Source organism: Bubalus kerabau, chromosome X (assembly GCF_029407905.1).
Source record: "Bubalus kerabau isolate K-KA32 ecotype Philippines breed swamp buffalo chromosome X, PCC_UOA_SB_1v2, whole genome shotgun sequence".
Lineage (NCBI taxonomy): Eukaryota > Metazoa > Chordata > Mammalia > Artiodactyla > Bovidae > Bubalus > Bubalus kerabau.
In genome coordinates this window covers 71,587,984-71,614,467 of record NC_073647.1, presented here as the reverse complement: position 1 = coordinate 71,614,467, position 26,484 = coordinate 71,587,984, and the positions used below count along the sequence as shown (strand labels likewise).

General features: G+C 38.7%; 1 protein-coding gene across 9 annotated transcripts in view; it reads left to right on the top strand.

The window, feature by feature from the left end:
* ACSL4 (acyl-CoA synthetase long chain family member 4) overlaps positions 1–26,484 on the top strand; it is a 78,908-nt gene that overhangs the window by 14,414 nt on the left and 38,010 nt on the right. For 5 of the 9 annotated variants that reach the window (XM_055565146.1, XM_055565144.1, XM_055565141.1 and 2 more), the window contains one exon: positions 15,001–15,053. The gene's annotated coding sequence lies outside the window, so the exon portion shown is untranslated. Of the gene's footprint in view, positions 1–11,725; positions 12,058–15,000; positions 15,054–26,484 lie in introns of those variants that run through there. The other 4 variants (XM_055565142.1, XM_055565140.1, XM_055565147.1 and 1 more) reach the window with 3 other exon arrangements.

Genomic DNA, 26,484 nt, shown 5'->3' with positions numbered 1-26,484 from the left:
TGTTGGAATAATGTTAGATTTACAATGAATTTGTGAAGATAGTTCTGATGTTCTGGATATCTTTCCCCCAACTTCCCCTAAGGTTAACATTTTACATAACAGACAGTGGCACAGTACTCTACAGTATAGAATTTGTTTGGATTTCCCTAGTTTTTCTGCCAAAGTCTTTATTTTTCTTTCTGTTCCAGGATCTAAAATTGTTATACATGTTTATTTTAGAAACATGTATGGATAAAAAGACAAAACAAAGTAAGGCTAACCCCCTACCCAGAGACATCTATTGAGGTTTTTAGTATATATCCTTCCATATGTCCCCAAACTTTTTGAATGCCCCTAAAACACTGGGTCTTAGAAAAGACCCTGATGCTGGAAAAGATTGAGGGCAGGAGTTGAAGGGGATGACAGAGGACAAGATGGTTGGATGGCTTCCCGGACTCCATGGCCATGAGTTTGAGCAAACTCCAGGAAATAGTGAAGAACATGGAAGCCTGGCATGCTGCAGTTCACGGGGTCGCAAAGTCAGACATGACTGAGTGACTGAACAACAGCAACAAAACACAAAATGTGTTTTATATACTGTTTTGTAATTGCTTTTTACACTTAATATAGCATTTACTTTTTTGGTGAACATGTTCCCATGTTTGCTGTTTTTTAATATAGTTTAATCTATTCCTTATCCTGAGGGTGTTTTTTGGTTTTTTTTTTTTTTTTGGTCATGCTATGTGGCTTGCAGAATCTTAGTTCCCCAGCTAGGAATTGAACACATATCCTCAGCAGTGAAAGCACCAAGTCCTAACCACTGGACTGCCAGCAAATTCCCTATCTTTAGTTATTTTGTTTCAATTTGTTTGTTCAATTAACTCTTCATGATTAAAGAGAAACTATGCATGTATTCTCAACCTTTTTTCCCCAACAAACCTGAGAGATAGGACACTCTTATCAGTAACAGTGGCTCACTAAACCACTGATTCTAAATAGGTGTGTATTTGGTTGAACTGTTTGAAATTGCTATTTTGGGGGGTATGTAACAGTTTTTTGACTATCAGCAATTTTATATGGCTCAACTTAATAGTTTTTTTTTTTAGTTTTAAAAAAAATCTTTGTATTTTGAAAAATTTCCAGTAAAGATCATGTTTATTTACTAAGACAAAGTATATTCTTTATTTCTACTAAAAGTGGTTTAAGAGGGACTAAAGAAAAACTGCCAAAATCAATTCATGAAAGTTTATTTTAAAATGTGGGATAATACCACCTAATAGTTTTTAAAATAGCTTTCTAAGTCATTCTGATCCCTTTCCTTCCTTATCACTCCACTCAGAATCCCTGGCAACTCCCTCTGAGATTCTCTGCATTTAGAATGATAAGCTGACTATGAAAAATTTCACCAGGTAAAAATGTTGACAAACCACCTTCCAGGTGTCTCTGATAAACAAACATCCTTAAAACCTATGCCTGTGTTAATGATACATGCAGAGAACTTGAAATCTGGTGAATTGCATCTGTCCATCAGTATGCTGAAAATAAACTTGTGAGCATTTAACCTAAGCTCTGGGAGATGCAGGCTAATTGATGGCTCTGCCTCCTGGTTCCATACCTGTATTGAAAAGCCAGGGGCACTTGCGCCACCCAGTGGTTCCTTGTAGACTAGCAGCTGATGTTGCTCTTAATACAGCTGCTGCTGCGGCCAAGTCGCTTCAGTCGTGTCCGACTCTGTGCGACCCCATAGACGGCAGCCCACCAGGCTCCCCCGTACCTGGGATTCTCCAGGCAAGAGTACTGGAGTGGCTTGCTATTGCCTTCTCCGCTCTTAATACTACTTTCACTTTTTTTTTCTTTCCTGTTTTTCTGTGTTCATGGTCTCACCTTCCTTTGCTTCTCTCCATCTGTGCCAATTGCACTAGCAGATTTCATTTAGCCCAGCTGATGAGAATCGGAGCGGTACCCTAACCATATAATTTTGCTGCGATATACTTATAGCAGTAAAGGCTTTGGAATATGAGACATGAAATCATAGATGTAAACATACTGAACAGACTGTTACTTTCTCTGCTTGTGAAATCATTATTCCTACCCAGAATGGCCATAAAATTTGTATTCTACCGGAATGTGGCATGTCTCGTGTTTAATTTCAAACTTCTCAATAGATGAGAGGAAGTATTCTTATACATCTCAGATATGAAGAGGCATACATTTCTGCCTGGAGTGAAAGGTTTAAGTGGGAATTCATTCTTTGGTCTCCTTCCTCTTTAGCATGACTTGTTATTTCAGTCCAGAACTGTTTTGTAAGCATCTACTGTGTACCTGTACTGTGCTGGGTTCTCGGAATTATGGCAGTGATGGGGACAGACATGACTTCTGTCTTTAAAGAGCTTATAGCCCAGCTGGGGAACAGAAACTTGAACACGTTTAGGTGTTGTGCTATATGAGCACTGGGAGGACAAACAGCAGAGGCACCTGACATAAAGTGGGGAGGTCAAGGAAGGCTTTTTAGAAGTGTCATTTAAACTAAGACCTAAAGGAAGCCAAGAAAAGGGAGAAGAGAATGTTCTTGGCAAAGAGAAAAGCATGTGCTAGATGCAGAGGTGAGAGATTAAGCTTGGTGCTTTTGAGAACCTAAAAGAAGTTCATGATGGCTGGAGCTGTGAAATCAGCTCATTTCAGCTTCACAGCAGTCCCAGAAGGTAGGAGTATTATTCCCTCCATTTCAGGGTTGTGGCAAATGAGGCGCAGAGGGTACATAACTTGCCCGAGGTCACTCAACTCTAGTAAGTGGCACCACCAGGAACTGGATCCAGGCCGGCTGGCTGCAGCACGTTGGTTCACAGTTACCCTCATCAGGGTGATGTGTTGTGTGTGCTGGAGCTTCACTGTCCCCCTCCCTTTAGCCTTTGATGGAGCATAGCACCTTATCCTTTTCATCTGTGGTCTTTTTTTTCTTTTTCCTGATGGGCCAAATTAAATAAAATCGTTCTTAGTAAGCTGAATATTAGGCTGTACTGGATACAGCCTCTTCAAAGAACTGAAGCTTATAAATAGGTGAAAAATTCCTTAAGCTTACAACATCTGGGTTAGCCTGGAATGTCTCCTGTTTGCTTTAGTCTTTTATCACTGGGAATCAAATACCTCATTCAATATGCAGCTCTATGGTTGCTAACCTGTATTTTCCAGAAAATCTTAGATGGCAAGTTATAATCGGTTGTATTTTTCAGGAATGAGTATCAGATTTGTATTCCCTGCAAAGTTAGAATTTTTGTTTGCTCAGTCTGTGGGGTCGCAAAGAGTTGGACATGACTGCTTAAGCACAGAGTTGGCTTGGCAATAGGTTAATTGCCAAATTAACCTATTTGATTTAGGTTAATTTAGTGAAAGGGTAAACACAACTTCTTAAATAGGATTATAGTCTTTAAAAGTCATAAGTTAAAAACCTATTTGTAGAGGTATTTTCTTAAAATGGATCTGATTTATCCTTTATGTACTTAATATACAAGTGTATGCTTTGTAAGATGAGGAATTGACTTTAGTTAGAAATTACCAATTAAAATCTAAAACAGTAGATTTTAGAAGTGGGATTATAAATATTTGGTTGTAGATAAAATATTTAAAGTTATCATAATTTGATATTGTTGAAACACTTGGAATAAAAAATCATGTGTGTGTTTAATGGCACAAAGCTGATTATTTCATCTACTTGCCCATTTGTATATGACTGTGGATTCAGTCAGTACTTAGTACTTTCCAGTTGTGGAGGTTGGCTTCTGCTGGGGTAGCCATATATTCTTATCTTGTTCTCTGTGGTACCAGAGTTAGGGTTATTACTGGGCCGTTGCTAGGGTTGCCTCTCCCAAAAAAGGAAAAAGGTTGGGCGTGGGGGATGACTCTGATAAGAATTCTGGTAAGAATCTGGGACAACACATGACAACCAGGGAATATACATTAGCAAGCTGAGAAATGTGATTGCCTTTTTTTTCACCAATTCATGTGCGTGTGAGCTTGGTCGCTCAGTTGTGTCCAACTCTTTGTGATCCCATGGAGCCCACCAGGTTCCAGTGTCCATGGAATTTTCCAGGCTAGAATCCTGGAGTGGGTTGCCATTTCTTTCTCCAGGGGATCTCCTGACCCAGGGTTCGAACCCTCATCTCTTGCATTGAAGGCAGATTCTTCACCAGTTCACACAGGGCTCAAATTTGTGAGCTTAGCTTCAGAAGCACTGGCTCAACTCAGTTGAGTTAACCAGCAGCCACAGACTGCTTTCCCTTAACTTTGGAGTAAAAACATTAATTTTCAAGTAAATTAAAAACAATAATTTTCAAGTAAATTGTATATTGCAGTGGGATGTTATGCGTAGCTGCTGTGTGCCTTTTATCATTTTGAGCATTGTGAACTCAGTGCCACTAGGCCCTGTCGAGGTTATTGCAGGACACAGTTGGAGCTGTGTGGGCCTTTACAGGAAATGAGATTACTTAATGATACTTGACTGTTGCCTGAAACATTTTGAAATGAAAACTTTGAGGGAAAGAAATGATTCAACCCTTTCTGCCTCCTACAGCTTTTTGAAGTCAGCTAGTACATATTAATAACCTGATATCACAGTTGATTGGAATGTCTGAAGTAAGACAGTCTTAGGTAAGATGAGATCTTCTAATATTTTGAGCCACTGGTCCCAGAGTTCAGGTTGTAAACAAGTGGGTACTGATGGAGAGTTTACTTCTGAAATCCCCTGCCTGTATCATCCCTCCCATCACCGTGTGGAAAGCAAAGAAAGGATACTCATTTGCTGCCTTTTGCCTGTGATGCTCACCTGGGGGCAGGCAGGCCTCAATTCCCATTAGGGGGCTGATTGATATTAATATTAATTAATAATATATTAGTATTAATATACTTGGGCTAGCTGAAAAATATTTTCTTTGTGGGGCAGAAGAATGCCAGTATGACTCTTCTCATACCTCTTAAATCTTTTGGCAGTGTCACCTGGCATTTGAGTTCCTGTTTGTTTTAATAGGATAAGTGGGTGGGACTGTGGGCATTAAGGAAATTATTGATATTTCCATCTGTGCAGAACCCCTTGTGATTATCTGGCTTTTTGATATTGTCTATTCACTTGCCAGTGGGCTTCTCTGGTGGCTCAGGTGGTAAAGAATCTGTCTGTAGTGGGGGAGACCTGGGTTCAATCCCTGGGTCAGGAAGATCCCCTGGAGAAGGGAATGGCTACTCCAACTCCAGTATTCTTGCCTGGGAAATCCTGTGGACAGAGGAGCCTGGTAGGCTACAGTGTAGTTACAGCAAGAAAAAAACCCGCTGATTTTATTTTGCTTTATAGATCATATTACATGAGCAAAAGAAGTTTCTTTTACTTTGAGTCTAGTTTAAAAACTGAAGTATCTAATCTTCTCTCTACAATGCAGTTATGTCAGCAGAATAGCATCACTTTACCATGTCAGTAGGGCCAAATACCTTATGGGCCATGTTCATTGTCACTTATCAATACCCACATATAAACATAGACACACACTAGAATTAATTGACACTGGTGCTGTATTTTTTACTTATGTATTGAATGAGAAAAGTAATATGTTCACTGCAGCAGTTTTAGAAAATGTAGGAAAAAATAGGACAAAACTAAAAATCACCTATAATTCTACAATCCAGAGATGAATATTTCAGCTGGTAGCCTGCATATATTTGGTTAAGTTTTGTCTTAAACCAATTTCACTTATTAATATCTTGACTGTTTTTTCATATCCTTAAAAATCTTTGACAATACTGCGTTTGATGACTGTAGTGTTAAATCATGAGGATATATCACTGTTTTACCAGTCTCCTTTTGGATATTTGCTGTTGTTTCTAGTTTTCTGTTATTTATATCACAGCAGTGACTATTGTCTATGTTTTTTTGTGCATGTGCATTTCTCTTTCCTTAGACTAGTCCTAGAAGTAGAGAGTGAAATTACTCAGTCATGAGATATGTATGATTTAAAGCTTCTGAATGCCTGTTGCCAAATTACTTTCTATAAAACTTGTACCAATTTATACTTCCATCAATGGGATATAAAGTGCCTTTCTGTATACATTTGGCAACACTGAACAATTTCTTTATTCTTAATCGGCACTACTTTCGATGGAACTCCAGTGCATTTTTTTTTTCAGCAAATAAAAATTATTCCTGGCAGAAATGAAAGTGGTGCTTGCAATATTATGAACAGTAGTACCGCCAGGAACTGGTGGCCCCAGATACTTTGAGAGTCATCAAAACAGGCCATATTTTAGCTCTAAGAGTCTGTATTTCTAAAAATATATTTTCTTTTCTCAGTGGTTTATCAATCTCATCTTTAATGTAGAAGAAAATGCTAATGTTTTTCTCCTAAAATGATTGCTTCATGAGTACTTATTGTTCATTACCTTGGTGCTCTCTGTGTGTTTATTTATTGAGTCATGTCTTTAAAAACAAAATGTAACTTCTGGCAAAAATTACCCAAGCTTTTGGAAAGTTTTGATTGTTACACAGCAGTACTTTCTGGTCAAGATCTCTTAAAGTAACAAATACTTCTTTCAGGCATCATTCAGTTCTTCAGTATTTTAATAAAGGCCTTGTAAATTCAGAATTACCCATGTATCAACACACTGCTTGAGTAAACTTGGAAGGAAGAGATGTGGTAAGTCCAATGTTTGATATTATGCAATCAATTTGTTCAAAACACTCTTTTAAATCAGTATTGGGAGATTGTTGCTCCTGAGCCAAGAAGGCAATGGCACCCCACTCCAGTACTCTTGCCTGGAAAAATCCCATGGATGGAGGAGCCTGGTGGGCTGCAGTCCCTGGGGTTGCTGCGAGTCCAACACCACTGAGCGACTTCACTTTCACTTTTCACTTTCATGCATTGGAGAAGGAAATGGCAACTCACTCCAGTGTTCTTGCCTGGAGAATCCCAGGGACAGCGGAGCCTGGTGGGCTGCCATCTATGGGGTCGCACAGAGTTGGACACGACTGAAGCGACTTAGCAGCAGCAGCAGCAGCAATTTTCAGCTATTAAAACAGTTCTTCCCCAGTGATTGTCTCCTAATAATCAAGCTATATCTTAGGTGGATCTTACAAATAGGATTCTTGATATATGTGACTTTAAAAATTTCTTATTTAAATGCAGTTGTTCTATTGAGAGCATTTAAAGAGAATGTGCCTTTCTGTCTTGATACTGTTAATTTCATCCTAGGTAACCAAAAGGTTAGAAATAGTGTAATTTTTTGCTTTCTAATATTCTAACATTTCATCTTAAAGAAAGAAAGTCTTACATTATCTGTATAGGGAAGCATATAAGAGGCTTTCCTTATGTTCTAGAAAATAGATCCTCTCTTAGCTCCTGTGATCATTTGGAAGGGGAGGGAAGAGAGTTTCTTTTTATAGACTAATTACTCTCATTTTAGGGAGAAGGAAATGGCAACCCACTCCAGTATTCTTGCCTGGAGAATCCTGTGGACAGAGGAGCCTGGAGGGCTGCTGTCCATAGGGTCGCACAGAGTCGGACATGACTGAAGTGACTTAGCATGCATGCATGCATTGGAGAAGGAAATGGCAACCCATTCCAGTATTCTTGCCTGGAGAATCCCAGGGAGAGAGGGGCCTTGGTGGGCTGCCGGGTATGGGTCGCACAGAGTCAGACATGACTGAAGCGACTTAGCAACAGCAGCAAACTTTCATTTTAAAGCCTATTTCAGCTCTGGAAGTCTATAACTTTGTAGGTAAGGAATGGTATTTATATGTGTATAGTTTATCTTCCTGTCCTAGGTGAGGTCTGGTACTTATATTGTAGGTAGATACTTGTCATTTTTATACATACACATAATTTACATATGTGTGATATGCAAATTGTATGTGTGCATGTATATATATAAAGCCATGCTAATGATGAAACTGTGTGTGTATATAATTCATATAATTTACCATACTAATTATAAGGGGAAAAGTTATGTAAGAGAATGGGTGATAACAGAATTCTTAACTATAGTTGAAGTATTTCTCTTAATGTTCAAACTAGACTCTGTCTTTGAGCTTGGGTAAAGACAATGGGTAGAGTATAAATAAACATTGCTTCAAAACTGAGAAAATGAAACAAAGAATTTACTGCAGAATACTGCAGATCTAACTACATAAAAAAATATTCATTGTTGTCATGGATATGCAATTTATATATTGTTCTAGCACTGAAAAGAATAATTTCTGACTAACGAGTAAAACAAAGGATTTTCTCTTTGGTTAAAATTGATTATCATTGTATCATTGTTCTAAAATATAGTGGTAGTTTTTTTGTTATAAGTACTTTTCCAAAATATCTGCTGAAGTTGATAATGTAAAAAAAATACTATCTTAAAACTAGTTACTAATGAAGTGAAAGCTGATATTAAATGTGAAGAAAAAAAATGACTTAAACCAGCTGTATTCTCTGACAGCTGTTAGTTTCCTTTATCCATTCCAACAGATTTTTAATGCACTTTCAAGCCAAAATAGATGCAGAGATAATAAGACACAATCCTTGCCCTATATGACCTTCTATTTATGTTTACTAAATATCAATAACCTCAGACATGCAGATGACACCACCTTTATGGCATAAGGTGAAGAGGAACTAAAGAGCCTTTTGATGAAAGTGAAAGAGGAGAGTGAAAAAGTTGGCTTAAAGCTCAACATTCAGAAAACTAAGATCATGGCATCTGGTCCCATCACTACATGGGAAATAGATGGGCAAACAGTGGAAACAGTGTCAGACTTTATTTTTGGGGACTCCAAAATCACTGCAGATGGTGACTGCAGCCATGAAATTAAAAGACGCTTACTCCTTGGAAGAAAAGTTATGACCAACCTAGATAGCATATTGAAAAGCAGAGGCATTACTTTGCCAACAAAGGTCCGTCTAGTCAAGGCTATGGTTTTTCCAGTGGTCATGTATGGATGTGAGAGTTGGACTGTGAAGAAAGCTGAGCACCAAAGAATTGATGCTTTTGCACTGTGGTGTTGGAGAAGACTCTTGAGAGTCCCTTGGACTGCAAGGAGATCCAACCAGTCCATTCTAAAGGAGATCAGCCCTGGGTGTTCTTTGGAAGGAATGATGCTAAAGCTGAAACTCCAGTACTTTGGCCACTTCATGAGAAGAGTTGATTCATTGGAAAAGACTGATGCTGGGAGGGATTGGGGGCAGGAGGAAAAGGGGACGACAGAGGATGAGATGGCTGGATGGCATCACTAACTTGATGGACATGAGTTTGAGTGAACTCCGGGAGATGGTGATGGACAGGGAGGCCTGGCGTGCTGTGATTCATGGGGTCACAAAGAGTTGGACACGACTGAGCGACTGAACTGAAGTGATTAAGATAAATTCATAAATGGTATAAGGTGCAGTTAACCTAGCAGTTTGACTTAACAATTCTTCTAGAAATGTATCCTATAGAAGGGCTGGCATAAATATATTGTTAAGGGTGTTTATTGCTGTTTCTAATGATGAGAAATTAGAAAATCCCAAATACCTATCAATGGGGAAGATTGGTGAAGAAGGCAATGGCACCCCACTCCAGTCAGTACTCTTGCCTGGAGAATCCCATGGACGGAGGAGCCTGGTAGGCTACAGTCCATGAGGTTGCTAAGAGTCAGACACGACTGAGCAACTTCACTTTCACTTTTCACTTTCATGCATTGGAGAAGGAAATGGCAACCCACTCCAGTATTCTTGCCTGGAGAATCCCAGGGATGGGAGAGCCTGTTGGGCTGCCGTCTATGGGGTTGCACAGAGTCGGACACGACTGACGCGACTTGGCAGCAGCAGCAGCAGGGAAGATTGGTAAGACTTAATTTTGCCATGGCCATACAATGGAATACCATATAACTGTTAAAAATTTAAAAAGCAATAACAAAGTAGTATTATTTTAGATCTATGTATTCTGACATGGAAAGGCATGTAAGAGCCGTTTTTTAAAAAGAAAGTTGCAAGCTTGTATAGATAGTATAATTCAGTTTTTAAAAATTGTGTGTGTATTAGAATATGCTTAGAAAAAAGTCCCCAAGGGTATTCACCAAACTGTTAAAGCTCTTATTTCTAGAAGATCGAATGAAAAAGATAGTTTCTCTTGTATTTGATAATTTGTAATGTTTGTTTTTCAAGTAGCTTTTTGAGATCATGAGTATTTTATAAACACTTTTTGGTTTTAACTTTTCCATGAAGCAACATTATAGTCTATGACTAGTCTGTGACTAGTCTAGAGTCTGGAATTACATCCGTACTCTTTTCATGATAGATTCTGGGTAGTTTTACTTAGGTTATAACATTTCTTAAATAGTTTTAATGTTTACAAATCAAGTGACCCACAATCTTAGGAGCATTTAAAGCTCCTGGACCACTCATACTCAAGTATATTTTTAAAGGGAAAAGAAAAGATTCTATTGTAGCTTAGACTCTGAGCAATACCTCCGGTGATTTGACTACCTTATTACTGTCATGTAGGCATTTTAAATGAGTCATTTTCTTGTTCCTTTAGGATTTTGAAAAACTAATTTTTAAGTAAAAGCAATTTTTATTTCTGGAAACTTTGGAAGACACTAAATCAAAGAATACACAACTTAAAATTAGTAAAGCATGTAAAATTCCCCTTTAATTGTACCATGCAATAATAGCAGTAATATTTGGTGCATGTCTTGCTAATTTTTCTACGAATATGTGCCTTCTCAAATATGTAGGTATATATATATAATGATAGACTCATACATACTGTTTTGCACCTGTGTTATTTTTTATTTCAACATCTCTGACCTTTAAAATATATGCTAGCATGGCAGTTTTCATCCATTAGTATTTGCCGGTATATAAATTTTGTGTACATAGATTTATAAAACACTGTTGCTTAGGGAATTGTTTCATAAGGGACTTTCCAGGATTTACTTTTAGATTTGGACACAATGTGCGTAGGACTTTGTTAATGTTTCCCACTGTTTCCCAAAACATTGTCTTTTAAACTTACTAAGATTGGTCCTTGAGTCATTAAGGAAAGAATGATTGATCATGCCTGAAACATTTCCATCTGATGCTGTCACATTTTTAGTATATGGACTTTACTTTAGAAAAATGTTTCCAAAATATTCATTAGCACACTAACTTATTTACAGAAAGGGCAAAAACTAAACACATTAATGGTTTGTTATGAAGTCTGTCTCAAAACATGAGGTTGAACAACACTGCCTTCTATTTGTATTACTTTTTCCCTTAGTCACTCTCTTGTTAGCTGCAAGGACACTGTTACGCTCCCTGATATTTAGCGGGAAGGCTTTCTCAGAGCTGCCTCATTCCCTAATTGAAAGATGATCAACTCTAGATGCTGTATTATTCCTTTTGTTCATGCCACCAAGTGACTATAAAGTGGAAACAAACCATGGTATATGCTTCAGTCTGTTTAAAAATTTGCTATGCTAAGGATTTCCAACTTCCTTATGTTGCAAAAGCTTGCATATCTGTGAAAGTGAAAAGTATGACTCAAATTTACATTGTAATTTTAGCCAGATCATCCATATTTCTGATCATCTGTAAAGAGAACCTGCATGTTGATAATCTGTTTAGTTCTTTTATATCAGATTATTTCTTCAATTTAATAGGATGACTTTAAGAGGAGGATGCTATTTTGTAGGGAGGAGGCTAGAGAGAGAGAGAGGCGAGTGCCAGTTTTTCTGTTGTGCAGAGAAACTTAATTAGGCTCAGTTAGGAAATGTGATTCGGAGAAGGCAATCGCACCCCACTCCAGTACTCTTGCCTGGAAAATCCCATGGACGGAGGAGCCTGGTAGGCTGCAGTCCATGGGGTGGCTAAGAGTCGGACATGACTGAGCGACTTCATTTTCACTTTTCACTTTCATGCTTTGGAGAAGGAAATGGCAACCCACTCCATTGTTCTTGCCTGGAGAATCCCAGGGTCGGGGGAGCCTGGTGGGCTGCCGTCCATGGGGTCACACAGAATCGGACACAACTAAAGCGACTTAGCAGCAGCAGTAGCAGCAGGAAATGTGATTTGATTCCCTTTTATCATCTGCAAAGTAAGTAAGCTGTTGCTTACTTACTTTTAAGCAAGTAAGCAACTTACTTACTTACTTACTTACTTTTAAGTAAGCAACTTACTTACTTTTAAGTAAGCAACTTACTTTCTTACTTTTAAGTAAGCAACTTACTTTCTTACTTTTAAGTAAGCAACTTACTTACTTTCTTACTTATCATCTGTAAAGTAAGTAAGCTGTTGCTTACTTTTAAGCAAGTAAGCAACTTACTTACTTTTAAGTAAGCAACTTAAGTAAGTAAGCTGTTGCTTACTTGCTTTTTTGTGTGTGTGTGATGAAGGAAATGTCCTTTACTGAGAAAAATTATGTCTGTCTTTTGTATTAAAGAACATCTGAGAGTTACATTGTCCTGCCCAATTGATTGAGGGCTCTCAGACTGGAAATTAGCCAAAGGTTGGTATGGGCCTCTCATCCAACTGAAAGAGTTCTCTTATACTTTTGAGTATCCTCTCCAGCCTCTCTTTCTGTAGGACCAATGACCAAGTGTCAAGTCTCCTTTGGAAACTTTCTCTATGGAAATTATTTTTCAAATTACACAAACTACTGGATAGTTTTGTATCCCGTCCCCACTCTGCACCACCTATAGATGTTCATGTGATTTTATGAAAGGTTGGTTTTTTGTTGTTTGTTAGTTATCTGAATTAAGCTCTGTGTGGGGGAGGAAATACATGCATTTGTATAAGAAATATGAAGTTTTTCTTCCTCAGCGTTCTCTTTTTGAGCTCTTGGGACTTTGTTTTAATACGAACATGCAGAGATTTCCCCTCTTGGTGTTAATATCAAGTGTTAACCCTCAGGGAGTAAAGGAAGAAAATATTAAATAGTGTGTCTTTTGTTTATAAGTAATCTTAACCACTTGTGTTTGCACAGGTACTGATACTATTGCCAGAGCCCCCTTTCCTAGAGTAGATTGTGGGTATTAACTTGAAGTTGAAAAGTAGTTCTATTAAGCCAAACAATTGGCATACTTAGTTAGTGATTGATCTGGGTATAAACCTTTGTTTCCTTCACCCTCCTGATGTTAGCAAAAGAGAAAACCAACTGTTTGAGTTAATACCAGCTAGTTAGTATGTTGATTAGTTATATGGATGTTTGATTTGCAACTTCCATTGGGATGTCTAGAGTAGAAATTTTGTTTGAATGTTATTCTTATAATCATATGGAAGTAGTACCGAATACTACTGGATGGAAAGAAAACTGAAGCATAATATGATGCCCAGTCGTGTTGAAATGTAAGTAAACAGTATCTGTTACTGGAGAGCTTTATTTTACTGTTCTGAGTATTCAGATGGTAAGTTTTCTCCTGCATTTTCCAAAATAGACTAACCCTCAACTATAAATGGATCCTAAACCTTCACAGTGTATATATCTTGAAGGATGTCACAAGACTCTCTCTTTATTCATTGAAGGAAGATGAAAATTATCTCTCATTTCTACTTAGACCAGTGCTGTATTTGAATTTGGAAAGAGCCATGTATTGTTTAAAGGAAATAGTTCATTTTTAATGAGAAAATAGCTGGGTGCCTGTGGGCATTGAGGTCGGAGTTAACCAGTCAGATTGACCTACTAGTTTCCCATAGTCAGACTTTGTCTCTGAACTTGGCTCCTATCCTGACTATGGGAGAAGAGGTAGAAATAAAACCATTTACATCATGACTCCTGCTCTCTGTCATTTAAAAAACTTTAATTGTGTGTGTATATATATATATTATTGAGATATAATTAACATATAACATTGTATAAGTTTAAGATGTACAATGGGTTGATTTGATATATTTATATATTATACTGATTAATACCTTTGTATTGGCTAACAACTATCACATCATGTTAACTATCATTTCTTTTTTGTGACAAGAACATTTGAAATCTAATCTCTTAGAAATTTTGAAGTATGTAATACAGTATTGATCATAATTAATATGCTGTGCATTATAGATCTCCAGAACTTACTCAACATTCTAGTTGCAAGTTTGTGTCTTTTAACAGCATCTCCCCAATTCCTCCACCACCCCACTCAGCCCCTGATAACCAGCCTTCTAGTCTGTTTCTTTGAGTTTGACCTTTTCAGATTCCATATAAGTGATATAATACAATATTTGTCTTTCTTTGACTTAATCTAACTATAATGTCTCAGGGTCCATCCATGTTGTTGAAAATGGCAGGATTTCCTTCTTTTTTATGACTGAATAATACCTCCATTGTGTGTGTGTGTGTGTGTGTGTGTGTGTGCACGCGTATCACATCTTCTTTATCCATTCATCCCTTAGCAGACACTTAGGTTTTTTCCATATCTTGGCTAGTGTGAATAATGCTTCACTAAACATGGGAAGGCATTGAAGAGATCTTCAGTATCCTGTTTTCATTTCCTTTGCATATATAAGCAGAGATGGGAATGCTGGATCATGTGATAGTTGTTTAAATTTTTGAGAAACCTCCATACTGTTTTCCATAGTGCCTGCATCAGTTTGCATTCCCACCAACAGTGCGCAAGAGGTCCCTTTTTCTCCACATCCTCACCAACACTCATTATCTCTTGTCTTTTTGGTGACAATCATTCTAACAGATGTGAGGTGAGAACTCAGTGTAGTTTTGATTTCCATTTCCCTGATGATTAGTGATATTGAGTACCTTTTTATGTACCTTATTGACCATTTTCTTTGGGAAAATGTCTATTCAGTCCTCTGCTTGTTTCTTAATCTGCCCTTTTCCCATAGGGTTTTGACTACTGTTTCTCAGAGCCAGGCTCAGTTACTTTTGTAAAACCCCAATAGTACTAGTTCTAGTCATTTTTTGTTTTTTCCTTTGCTACCTGGCTTATCATGAACTAAGGTGCACAGGTAATGCGAAAAAGCAGATGGGTTTCTTTTTAAAAAGGATCTTTTCTTATGTCACCATACACATAAATATTGTCTCTTATTGCAGATTCAAATCCAGAAAGATATACGGGTTCTTCTTAAGAGAAAAAGAGAAAATCTGTAAGTATTTGTCCTTTAAAAATTCTAAATTTGCAATCTTGTCAGCTTTTGGAGAAAGTTAAGTGACCAAACTAATAGACATTTTTTCTCTCTTTAGATTGGAAAAGCCCTGCCAATATTTATATATTAAAAAGGCATTATTTGGAAAAGTAAAATAGGAGAACTTTTTACTCTGGACAGCTTCTAAGATTTAAAACATCTGTCACTCATTTATGAATGGGGAAGTGATAATTAAAATCTAAATATAATCTCTCTTTTTTTTTTTTGAGTTTTACCAAAAAGTGGAGTCATAATTGGAGTTCCAGTTCTGACTCCTGAGGCAGTGTGTCTCTGAAAAGTTATTTAGTTTACCTTTGCCTCAATTTCTTCATCTGTAAAATGAGCTTAATAGTAAGTGTCCAGTGAATGGTTCATTAATATTGATGAAGTTGAATCTGTAGTAGTGTATACTTTCTCCAATAAATTGAAGCTTAATTTTAGTTGTTATTTCTCAAAATGATTTAAATGTATTTCTAATCTTCAAAAATCTAGGCATCAGTGCTGTCCTTCATGGAACACCTACTTTAGACTATAATATAGAATGAAAGAAATATAACAGAGCACCTACAATTATAATTTAGTGTTTGAGCCTTGGACCTTGAAAATTACCTAGTTCAGGAGTTCCCAAACATTTACTTTTAGACAGTACCCTGACCAGTGAAGACTTTTTACTGGCCCATGGTGAAGTAAGGGAAATAAGCCCCACAGGCCATGAGATTTTTAAAGCTGAACTTTTTCAATTTGAAAAATTGCTGCTTATTATAAGTTATATCCTTCTAATTTTGAGGAGTTAGACCCGTTTTGTATTTTATGAAATGTTGGTGATAGTAAATGATAGGTTTTTGTTTTTTTATGTCCATGCTTGGCCAAAAAAAAAAAAAAAAAAAAAAATTGGCAGTTGTGTCATTGCCCTCACCATCATTCTTTGTTTATAAAACTTTTACTTGTCTATGATATCTTAAAATCTGAATCCAACTTTCTCATGTAGATGAGGAAATAGACAAGAGGTAATTTAATTTGTTCCAGGTAGTGCAGCTTGTCAAGCTGCTGAGCCAGGACCAAAGCCCTGTATACAATGCTGTCTCTCTTGTATTTCTGGTCTTCTGAGAATTGCTCTCATTATAATAGATTATGAAACTGAAACAGAAGAAATAGTAGTTTTTATGTGCTCATAACTATTTTTGAATTCCAAGTATAAAGAAATTCAGAAGACTTAATGTGCTTGTATAGCGAAGATTGCTACAGTTGACTTATTAGGCTACATTAGAAAAATCTTGAACATGAACAAAGATTTTCATCAACAGACCAAAATTAGTTGTCTCCGAATTCAGCTACACAGGCAGCATGCTGTGCCATGATTGACAAAGGAGATAAGGTAACAGGTTTAGTGTTTCTTTTGGGAAATAGACCATAGTGCAATTGTATGGGCTGTAGGATTCAGGCTCCTATAGTTATTTATACACAGAGAATCTATTTCCTGTTTCTTTTTCCCTCTCCACCCCCACCCCACATGTCCCACACACATAAAAATTTATTGTAATTGGCCTGCAGCCCACTTAGATGTGTAAGAGAAAGAACTACCAAGGTGAAGAGCAGGAGTTTCCAGAAGCTTTAGCAAGAGTATCTGGCCAGTTCGGGAGTCAATAAACACTTTGGAGAGAGTTCTTCAATTGGCATAGTGCCTTGCCTCTCCCAAAGTACACTTCAAAATAGAAATACCTAATTCCCTTATCTCACTCACGTTCGTGAAGCTTGCATGGGTCAGGTGAACAAATGAACGTGAAGAGAGAACAGAATGGAAAATATTCCTCATCCCTAACATGGAGACATTACCTCTCAGAGTATTTTTCCATGGCTTCTTGTATTTGACTTCGTGTGGCATCCTTCTTTAGTTAAGAATTCTTTAATTTCTCAAATGTCAGAAACACCCATAATTCAGTGTGAATAATTTAACTATGTATTGCATTAATAATAATGTTAATAATAAAAATACATATTGAATTTTTTCATTGTCTTTGGAATATCCATGCCCTTTTCTTTACTAGCGCTAATATTTGAGCACTATAAGATTTGAATGGTTTTTGAATTTGAATGTCTATAAGACTTCAGTCTTCAACAGATTTATCAGTCACTGAACTCTTTTATTGATCTCAGTTATAAGATATATTTGCTACTGAAGAGCAGAGCGAGGTTTTGTTGTTTTATTTTGTTTGTTATTTACCACAGTACAGTTTCACATTATGGTGGCCTGGTAGCTGAATCATAGTGACTTATTTAGCCATTTTGTAAGAAATGGTTTAAGACTACCTTGCTGCATGGCTTTTTAACAGTGTGAGTACTGGGAAACAACATTCATAGAGAACCAATCTATTAAACTGGTCCCTCCTCTAGGAAAGGCCAGAGGATAGGGCATGTAGCCAAGATGTAAGTTGCAAAATTCTCCCTGTAGAACAAAGGCTGTGGGAAATAGCACTGCAGATTAACTTTTTTTTTTTTTTTTAACCTGTGCTCAGGGTTGGCAGCTCACAGCTGTATTGATTTATTATAATTAGTAGATAAGATGATAGGAGACAGATGTGTAACAAATAGCAATGATAATAGTCTGTATATTTCTCATTCAGATAACACATTTATAACTGTGAGTTAATTTGTCAGATATGTAATCCGATTGTTTTTATTAACTTATGTTAAGATCATAAAGAAAAAAATACCCAGTACACGGAAGACTTTACAGACAAAAAGTCTGCACCATGCATGATGGGCTGTTTAATGTAGCAGCAGGGTTTTGTCTAGAGGGACCTGTAGCAGATCCTCTTTAGCAGGGATTAGGGATTGGGGTTGTCATTGTCGTTGTCTGCTTCCCTTCTACAGCGCTGAACCCTTTATATTTCTCTGAACACGTAACTCCTAGAACTTAGTTTCTCTCCCATTTTTCATGATGTCTGAAAAAGTTGGATTATAACATCATGTCTTGTTGGCAGGTGCCACTTCTAGCATGATATATCCTCAAAATTCCTTATATGTAAGCTTTGGATTAAATTATATCCAACCCACTCTCAACTTTGGAAAGCTTTAAAAAATCAAGTGTGTTTTAAAAAATAAAAATCAAGTGTGTTTCAATCACTTAAAATGAGGAAGATAAATGTACTTGTACACAGTGTGTGTGAGGTGTGTAGACACAACATTGTATGAGGCTCCCACATTTCAACACATGACATCTCCTTATTTCAACATATGTAGATAGGATCCAAATTATACTATCCTATGACCTAGAAAAAGCATTATCTGATACGTACTGGGCATGTTCTTAACGCATTATGGGAGGGAACGCGTGCTCGAGCAAGAAAGGGCATCTTCAACATGGCAGCTGAGGTGCTTTCTTTGCTGGGGAGAGCTGGAAAGAGACTAGCAGGATGGCGACTTCAGGAGTTAATATCCATCCAGGTGATGAAGCAAACAAGTTTGGTTCATCTTGTTTGAGATGTTACCAAAGATCAGTCATAGCTGTGAGACTCTTCTAGTCAAACTAGCTAGGCAGGCGAACAGTGTGTGGTATAGAGCATCTGTCTAGTCATCCTAGGTGTTTGCTTTTCTTTTGCTTTTTTTTCAGCTTTCAAATGTATTTATTATAATTACTGTATACTTCAAAAGTTTGACTGTATAAGCTATTTCATATTGATTAAATTGACTTACCAACTTTGAGTCACATGAGACTTACATAGAGCAGACAGATATATATTTCACATGATTATTCAGTCCTGCAAACTGTCTGAAAGCAAAAGATCATGCTAGCTACTCTTACTGCCTTTTATTTTCTTAAAATATTAACATTTAAAAAGTTTTAATGTTGAAATATAAGGTTAATTATGTTGTAATGTAGTGCCTATGAAGTTTGATTTCATTAACCAAAGCAACTCTTTTCTTTAATGGGTATATAACCTTTCTCCTATATGTTATAAAATCACTTGAAACTTTTTAATAGTGTGTGAAAGAAAATAGGAATTTTTAAAAAAGCACTCCACCCCTTTACAAAAGTCTTGATGCAATATCTATGTCAAAGTATGATCTTTTAAAGTGCGACAGGTATGCATATCTGTTTTAATCTCTTGGAATTTTTATAATTGTTTTCTGATTTAATGTTTAGTGGATACAGGCTTATCCTTTTCAGAAGGCAAATTATATCTTTATTTGGTATTTAAATTACTCTTAACTGATGTGTGATTTGAAAATGTGATTTCTTAAAGTAGCACTGACAGTTAATCATAGATTATCACATTGATATCTGTTACAAATTCATAAGGAAATATATCAAGGACAGATGAAGTATATTTGTCTCTACCATGTGTCTCAACTTGGTAGATGCATGGATCCTTGCTTGGTTTAGACCATTTTCTAAAACTTTCGAAAAAAAAATATCTTGGTATTGACTTTAGTTTATTATTTTTTCTCTTTCCTGAATGAGTGTTGTGTCACATGCTATTGGGAAAGATGATGATTTCTTTTAAATTCAGCCATTAATCAGTATGTCGCGTTTGTTTACTTTGTGTGCTGGAGCTTCATGTATTACTAATGCTTTTTGTGTTTAACCTAACTGTCTCAGAGCATTTGAAGTAACTGGAATGAAATACTTAACATTAAACTTGGCCTCAAAACAAGAAGCAAAGTAAAATTACACCTGATTTTCACTTAAACTTCTAGGACTTATTGGGCAGCTAAAGGGCTCCCCGCCCCCTGCCACTGCTATAAAAATGCCTTAGACTGTAGGACAGATCAGTGCTCAAAGTTGTCATCAGGATTTTTTCATACACAAAGTTTGTCACTCTCACCTATTTAAATTATACCAGTATGACCCAGGTCACAGACAGTACAGCTAAAAGCATGGACTTTAAAATCCAGTAGACCTGGATCAGAATCCCTACTTAGCTGTGTTATCTTGATCAAATGATATGTCTGAGACTGTTATATCATCAGTTATAAGTTACATCCCTAGTTCATTAGTATATTAGTTCAAAGAGTGTTTCTGAAGGATTAAAGGAAATAGTGTATCTAAAGGACTGAGCGCAGTCCTAGCCCATAGTACAGGCTCAATAAGTGGTTATTAATCTGATTCTCGGGCTTCCCAGGTGGCTCATTGATAAAGAATCCCCCTGCCAATGCAGGAGATGCAAGAGACGCAAGTTCGATCCCTGCGTCAGGAAGATCCCCTGGAGGAGGGCGTGGCAACCCACTCCAGTATTCTTGCCTGGAGAATCCCATGGACAGAGAAGCCTAGCAGGCTACAGTCCATGGGGTCACTGAAGAGTTGGACACAACTGAGTGAGCATGCAATCCGATTCCCAAATGGAATGCTGAACATCAACAGGAATGATTCGCTATCCCCTGACTAAAGCTGACGCCCTGCCCTTTCCAGCTGAAATACAAGTGCATCATTTGATTTTAAGGAAGTGCAATTCAGAGTTCATGTCCTCTTGGTGAGACAGCAGTATCCCTCTTCATACATGACAGGACAGCATCCGTGAAAAGGCACATGATACAAATTCTATAATCCTCTTGCTTTTGTAACAACTTGTCTTTTTCCTCTGTGGAAAAGGCAGTTTGTCCAGTTTCATGTTTTCTATCAAGCAACTAAACACATGTTCAAGGTAATTACCAGGAATTTTAAGAGTATACCATTTCCTGGAGTGTTGGCATGGACAAGTGATTTTTTAAAAAGATGACTAAGATTGATTGTCTTCTGGCTATTGCCCTTTTTTTTTTTAATTTTATTTTTAAACTTTACATAATTGTATTAGTTTTGCAAATATCAAAATGAATCCGCCACAGGTATACATGTGTTCCCCATCCTGAACCCTCCTCCCTCCTCCCTCCCCATTCCATCCCTCTGGGTCGTCCCAGTGCACCAGCCCCAAGCATCCAGTATCCTGCATCGAACCTGGACTGGCAACTCGTTTCATACATGATATTTTACATGTTTCAATGCCATTCTCCCAAATCTTCCCACCCTCTCCCTCTCTCACAGAGTCCATAAGACTGTTCTATACATCAGTGTCTCTTTTGCTGTCTTGTACACAGGGTTATTGTTACCATCCTTCTAAATTCCATATATATGCGTTAGTATACTGTATTGGTGTTTTTCTTTCTGGCTTACTTCACTCTGTATAATAGGCTCCAGTTTCATCCACCTCATTAGAACTGATTCAAATGTATTCTTTTTAATGGCTGAGTAATACTCCATTGTGTATATGTACCACAGCTTTCTTATCCATTCATCTGCTGATGGACATCTAGGTTGCTTCCATGTCCTGGCTATTATAAACAGTGCTGCAATGAACATTGGGGTACACATGTCTCTTTCCCTTCTGGTTTCCTCAGTGTGTATGCCCAGCAGTGGGATTGCTGGATCATAAGGCATGTCTATTTCCAGTTTTTTAAGGAATCTCCACACTGTTCTCCATAGTGGCTGTACTAGTTTGCATTCCCACCAACAGTGTAAGAGGGTTCCCTTTTCTCCACACCCTCTCCAGCATTTATTACTTGTAGACTTTTGGATCGCAGCCATTCTGACTGGTGTGAAATGTGGCTATTGCCCTTAACATACATTTCTACTTTATAGTTTCAGAGCAATCCCATCTCCATTCTTATTTCAGTCAACAAGTTTATTGAACACTTCATACACAGAGGTACAAGTGTAGGAGGATTCAGCAGCAAACAATAAACTCTGCCTCACGGAACCTTTATGTTCTAATGGAGGCCTTGAAAATAAACATGAAAGATAAAGCATATGATGTAGTAGTGTTAAGTACTAAGGAGAGAAATCAAAATGGGCTGTGATTTTGGAGTGACTGGAGAAGGCCTTGGGCTTCCCAGGTGGCTCTGTGGTAAAGAATCCACCTGCAGTGTAGGAGACTCAAGAGACCAGAGTTCGATCCCTGGGTCAGGAAGATCCCCTGGAAGAGGGTATGGCAACCCATTCCAGTATTCTTGCTTGGGAAATCCCATGACTGCAGCCTGGCAGGCTATAGTCCATAGGGTCACAGAGTTGAACACGACTTAGCAACTGAGCACAGAGAAGACCTTACTGAGGGAGTGATATTTGAATAAAGGCAAAAAGGAGATGAGAAAATAAGCTGGGAAGGTATCTTGGAAGAACATTCCAGGTAGAGAGAATAGCGTGTACAAGAGCCCTGAGGCAGGGTCATGCTTGTTGTGTCCCAGAAACATCAAGGAACAAGTTGGCATGGTAGCAGAAGGAAGTGGACAGTGTCGCAGATGAAGGCAGAAACTTGAGGTGGGGGACAGGTCCCTTCTCATAGATCGGAGTAAGGACTATTTTTTTCTGAATGAGTCACATGGGGATTCTTTGAAAGGTTTTGAGCAGAGGAATGGCATGATCTAGCTTACAGTTGAACTCGAGCACTCTGGCTGCTGAGTTTAGAATTTGTTATAAAGGTGGAAGCAGGGAGCTCACATTGGGTATTGCAGTTCTCCAGGTGAGAGGAGACAGTGGCTTGAGCCAGGTTGGTATGTGTGGAGGTGGTGAGAAGTAGTTAAATTTGGTATCGGTTTTGTGAGTAGAGCTGGTAGGATTTGCTGATGAATTGGCTGTGGAATTGTGAGAAAGAGAGGGGGATGAAAGTGAACCTGATTGAAGGCTTTTGGTTAAAGCAACTGGAGCTACAGAGACGGGCAAGACTGAGTGGGCTATTTGTGGAAGGATGATCAGCAGCTCAATTTCCTATTAATACATATGTATTAAATGAGTATGTAACTGATATCTAAATGGATCTGTTGAGGAAGCAGTTGGATATACAAACCTAGTGCTTAAGGGAGACCTCCAGGCTTAGCAGAGAAACTTTGGGATCATCACCATATATATGTTGTTTAAAGCTATGAGCCTAAATGAGATCACCTTGGGAGTGAGCTTAGATAAAGAAGAGGTTCAAGGACTGAACACTATAGCACTGAGAGGTCCGGGAGATGAGGAAGAAGCAGCAATGAAGATGGAGAAGGAATTGTCAGGGAAGTCGGAAGAAAATCTGAAGAATGGGTTCTCCTGGAAGCCAAGTGAAGAAGTTTCCAGCAGGAAAAGAGGGGTCAACTGGGCTAAAGGCTGATGGTGGGTCAAGGGCGGGGTGAGGCCTGAGCTTTAATTGACCTTGGGATCTGACAACATGGAAGTCATTGGTGACCTTGAGCAAAGCAATTTTGTGGAGTGGTAGGAGGAAACCTGCAGAGAAGGCAGTGGCACACCACTCCAGTACTCTTGCCTGGAAAATCCCATGGATGGAGGAGCCTGGTGGGCTGCAGTCCATGGGGTCGCGAAGAGTCGGACACGACTGAGCGACTTCACTTTCACTTTTCACTTTCATGCATTGGAGAAGGAAATGGCAACCCACTCCAGTGTTCTTGCCTGGAGAGTCCCAGGGACGGCAGAGCCTGGTGGGCTGCTGTGTTTGGGGTTGCACAGAGTCGGACACTACTGAAGTGACTTAGCAGCAGCAGCAGCAGGAGGAAACCTGAGCTTAGTGGGGTCAAAAGAAAATAGGAGATAACTGGGTGACAGGGCATGGGGACAACTCTTTAAAGGAGTCTTACAGAGAAGGAGAGGGTTTCTTAGGTGGTGCTAGTGGTAAAGAACCCACCTGACAATGCAGGAGACTTAAGAGACATAGGTTTGATCCCTGGGTTGGGAAGATCCCCTGGAAAAGGGCCCAGCAACCCACTCCAGTATTCTTGCCTGGAGAATCCCATGGACAGAGGAGCCTGGCGGACTATAGTCCAAACAGTCAGACATGACTGAAGTGACTTAGCACACACACAGAGAAGGAGAAGAAATGGAGCCACAGGCAGAGAATAAGGTATGAGAGAGGGAATGGTTTTTAAGATGAAAGAAATCATAGCCTGTTAGGATGTGGGTGGGACCAGTTCAGCAGAGCAGGAGAAATTAATGAGGCAGGAGAAGGAAGAGTCAATAGAGCAGCAGAAGAGGGGAGCCTGGTGGGCTGCTGTCTATGGAGTCGCACAGATTCGGACATGACTGAAGCGACTTAGCAGCAGCAGCAGCAGCAAGGTCTTTCTAGTCTAGACAGGGGCTTCATGCATGAGTGAAGGGGTCGGCCTTGGCTGGGAGCATCACCAGCCCATCTCTAGTCATAGGAGAGAGGAGAGATGTGGCCACAGATGCGAGTAGTTGCAGAGACACTGGTGGGAGTCTGTGGATGTTCTCTTCAGACGGTTTCAGTTTTCTCAGCCAAATGGTAAGCCAGGTCAGCAGCTGAGGTTGAGGACAGTGAAGGAGACTTGGTGGTCTGAAGAGAGAAAACAAAGCATGAACCCCAGGACAGCAAGCCTGTGGATAGCCTAGGGCAGGGCAACATGGCTTCTCTGCAGCTTCAAGGGTCCATTTGAGGGAGCAGCCATGGATCTAAAGGGGGATGTTTGGCTCTGTTGGGTGTTTCTCCAGCCAAATTCAGCTGCATGGGGAAGGGTGCAGATAAGGTGGTAAACTGGATTTAACCAGGTCATGGTTTAGCCGAGTGAGTACACCGAAGTGGGAGAGGGGCAAGAGGGTTGAGAGTGTATTTCAGGGACCAATACCACACACCCATGGAAGTGAAGCTGGATCAGACAGAGGACTTTCCCAACAGTGCCATGAAGTAGATGGCAAGCAAGTAGAACACAAGCAGTATTCCCGATTGCACATGATGCCGCTGGTACAGAGCTTTACGTGAGAGGTCGTATATCTTGTCCAGAGTCACATTTAAGAGCAGATACTGAGTTGAGAAGCCATATCTCCTTTGATTAGAGTGTTTACCACCCAACCTATCATTAGGCTTTCTTCTAATATAATAGCAGGGTGTTTAATCTTAAGTTCCAAATCACTATACACATGTGTCTCTTATAGTGACATTCTAGTAGCATTGACTCTGAAATAATATGACTTAGATCACAAAAGGGGACCAGCACTTTAAAAGCAGAAAGCTCAAAAGCCTCTGCCATGCTGCTTGCTGTTTTCTGATACATCCTGCAGTTCTGCCCCCAGCCATTCCCCAGAGTCCATGAGGACCATCCTCATTTCCCAGTCTTTGTCCTCTCCTTTTGAAAATGTTCCCATCCTTTACACCAACCCAAAATACTGTGCTTTTTTTGTGAAACCTTCCTAGATAGTTCTCCTTCCTCCTCCATCTCTCCCCTGTCCCCTAAACTGGGTGCAATTTCATCCCTTTTTTGAATACCTTTTGTTCTTGCTTCTCTGATGGGATCTATCATAGTCTACTGTATATGTTTGTGAACTCATCTCCCTGCCCCCTACCATACATATGGACATGCAGATGTGCATGCAAAGGATTGAGAGCATGTTTTACTCATCTTTGTATTATGTACTCAAAACATACATAGTAGGTGTTCAAATTTTTTAAAAAAATTAATTTATCAGCAGACTGTGTGTAATGCTGGAAAATTTTTGATACAGAAGGATTTTTAAATGATAGGCCAAAGTGAGCAGAGGCTGCCTGGGAGCAGGGGGTGCTTGAAAGAGCACCAAACTTGGGGACAGACCTCGGGTGCAATTTGCACTGTCACTCATTCACTTCCCTTGGAGATGAAAGATCAGACAGCATCAGTGGCTCAAATACTCAGCTGAAATGGAGGTTCCATAGAGTCCCTTCAGGTGCTTACACAGCTTCCCCAACTGAAGCAACTCTGCTTTTTTCTTTTATCTATACTTGTGTTTCCATGTGCATATAAGATTTTATTCAAATGAGTGACCCATACCCACCCCATGCCCCCAGCCTCAGCACCACCAGAAAAAATTAGAAAACTTCTAAACTAAATGATCTCTCTTTACCTCAGTGTTCTTTGAGCCTTGTGGGGTGTGTGTGTGTGTGTGTGTGTGTGTGTGTGTACTATGAGGATTAAGTAGATGTTTCCCTACCTCTAAGACTTAAGGGAAGTCTGTGTAAAAAATTAAGTGTATATAACAAAACAATTGACTGAAAAGCATGCAGCACAGTTTAAATCCAGCTAGTTTGTAATATTGTCAAAAGCTGTCTTCTGCTTCTTCAGTCCCATTTTTCAAATGAGAATGAGGTGATACTCCCCGCTTAGGGGGATTCTATCAGTCTAAAGACTTTTGTTTGTCTTCTGGTATTGTCCCTGAGAATTTATGTATTAAAATGAATATTTATTTTGAATTAATTTCCTTTCAGTACTTCTTTATATTATCAGTAAGGAATTATTTTTAAAACTGTGTGTGTAAGTAGACTATCATCTCTGAGTACCCTTTAGGGTTTATACAGGAGTATTATAAAATATTTGTTATAATAAAGAGGTGCTGGATTTGATAGGGTTGCAAACTACTGGTCTGTGCTGCATACTTAGATGCTTAGATGTT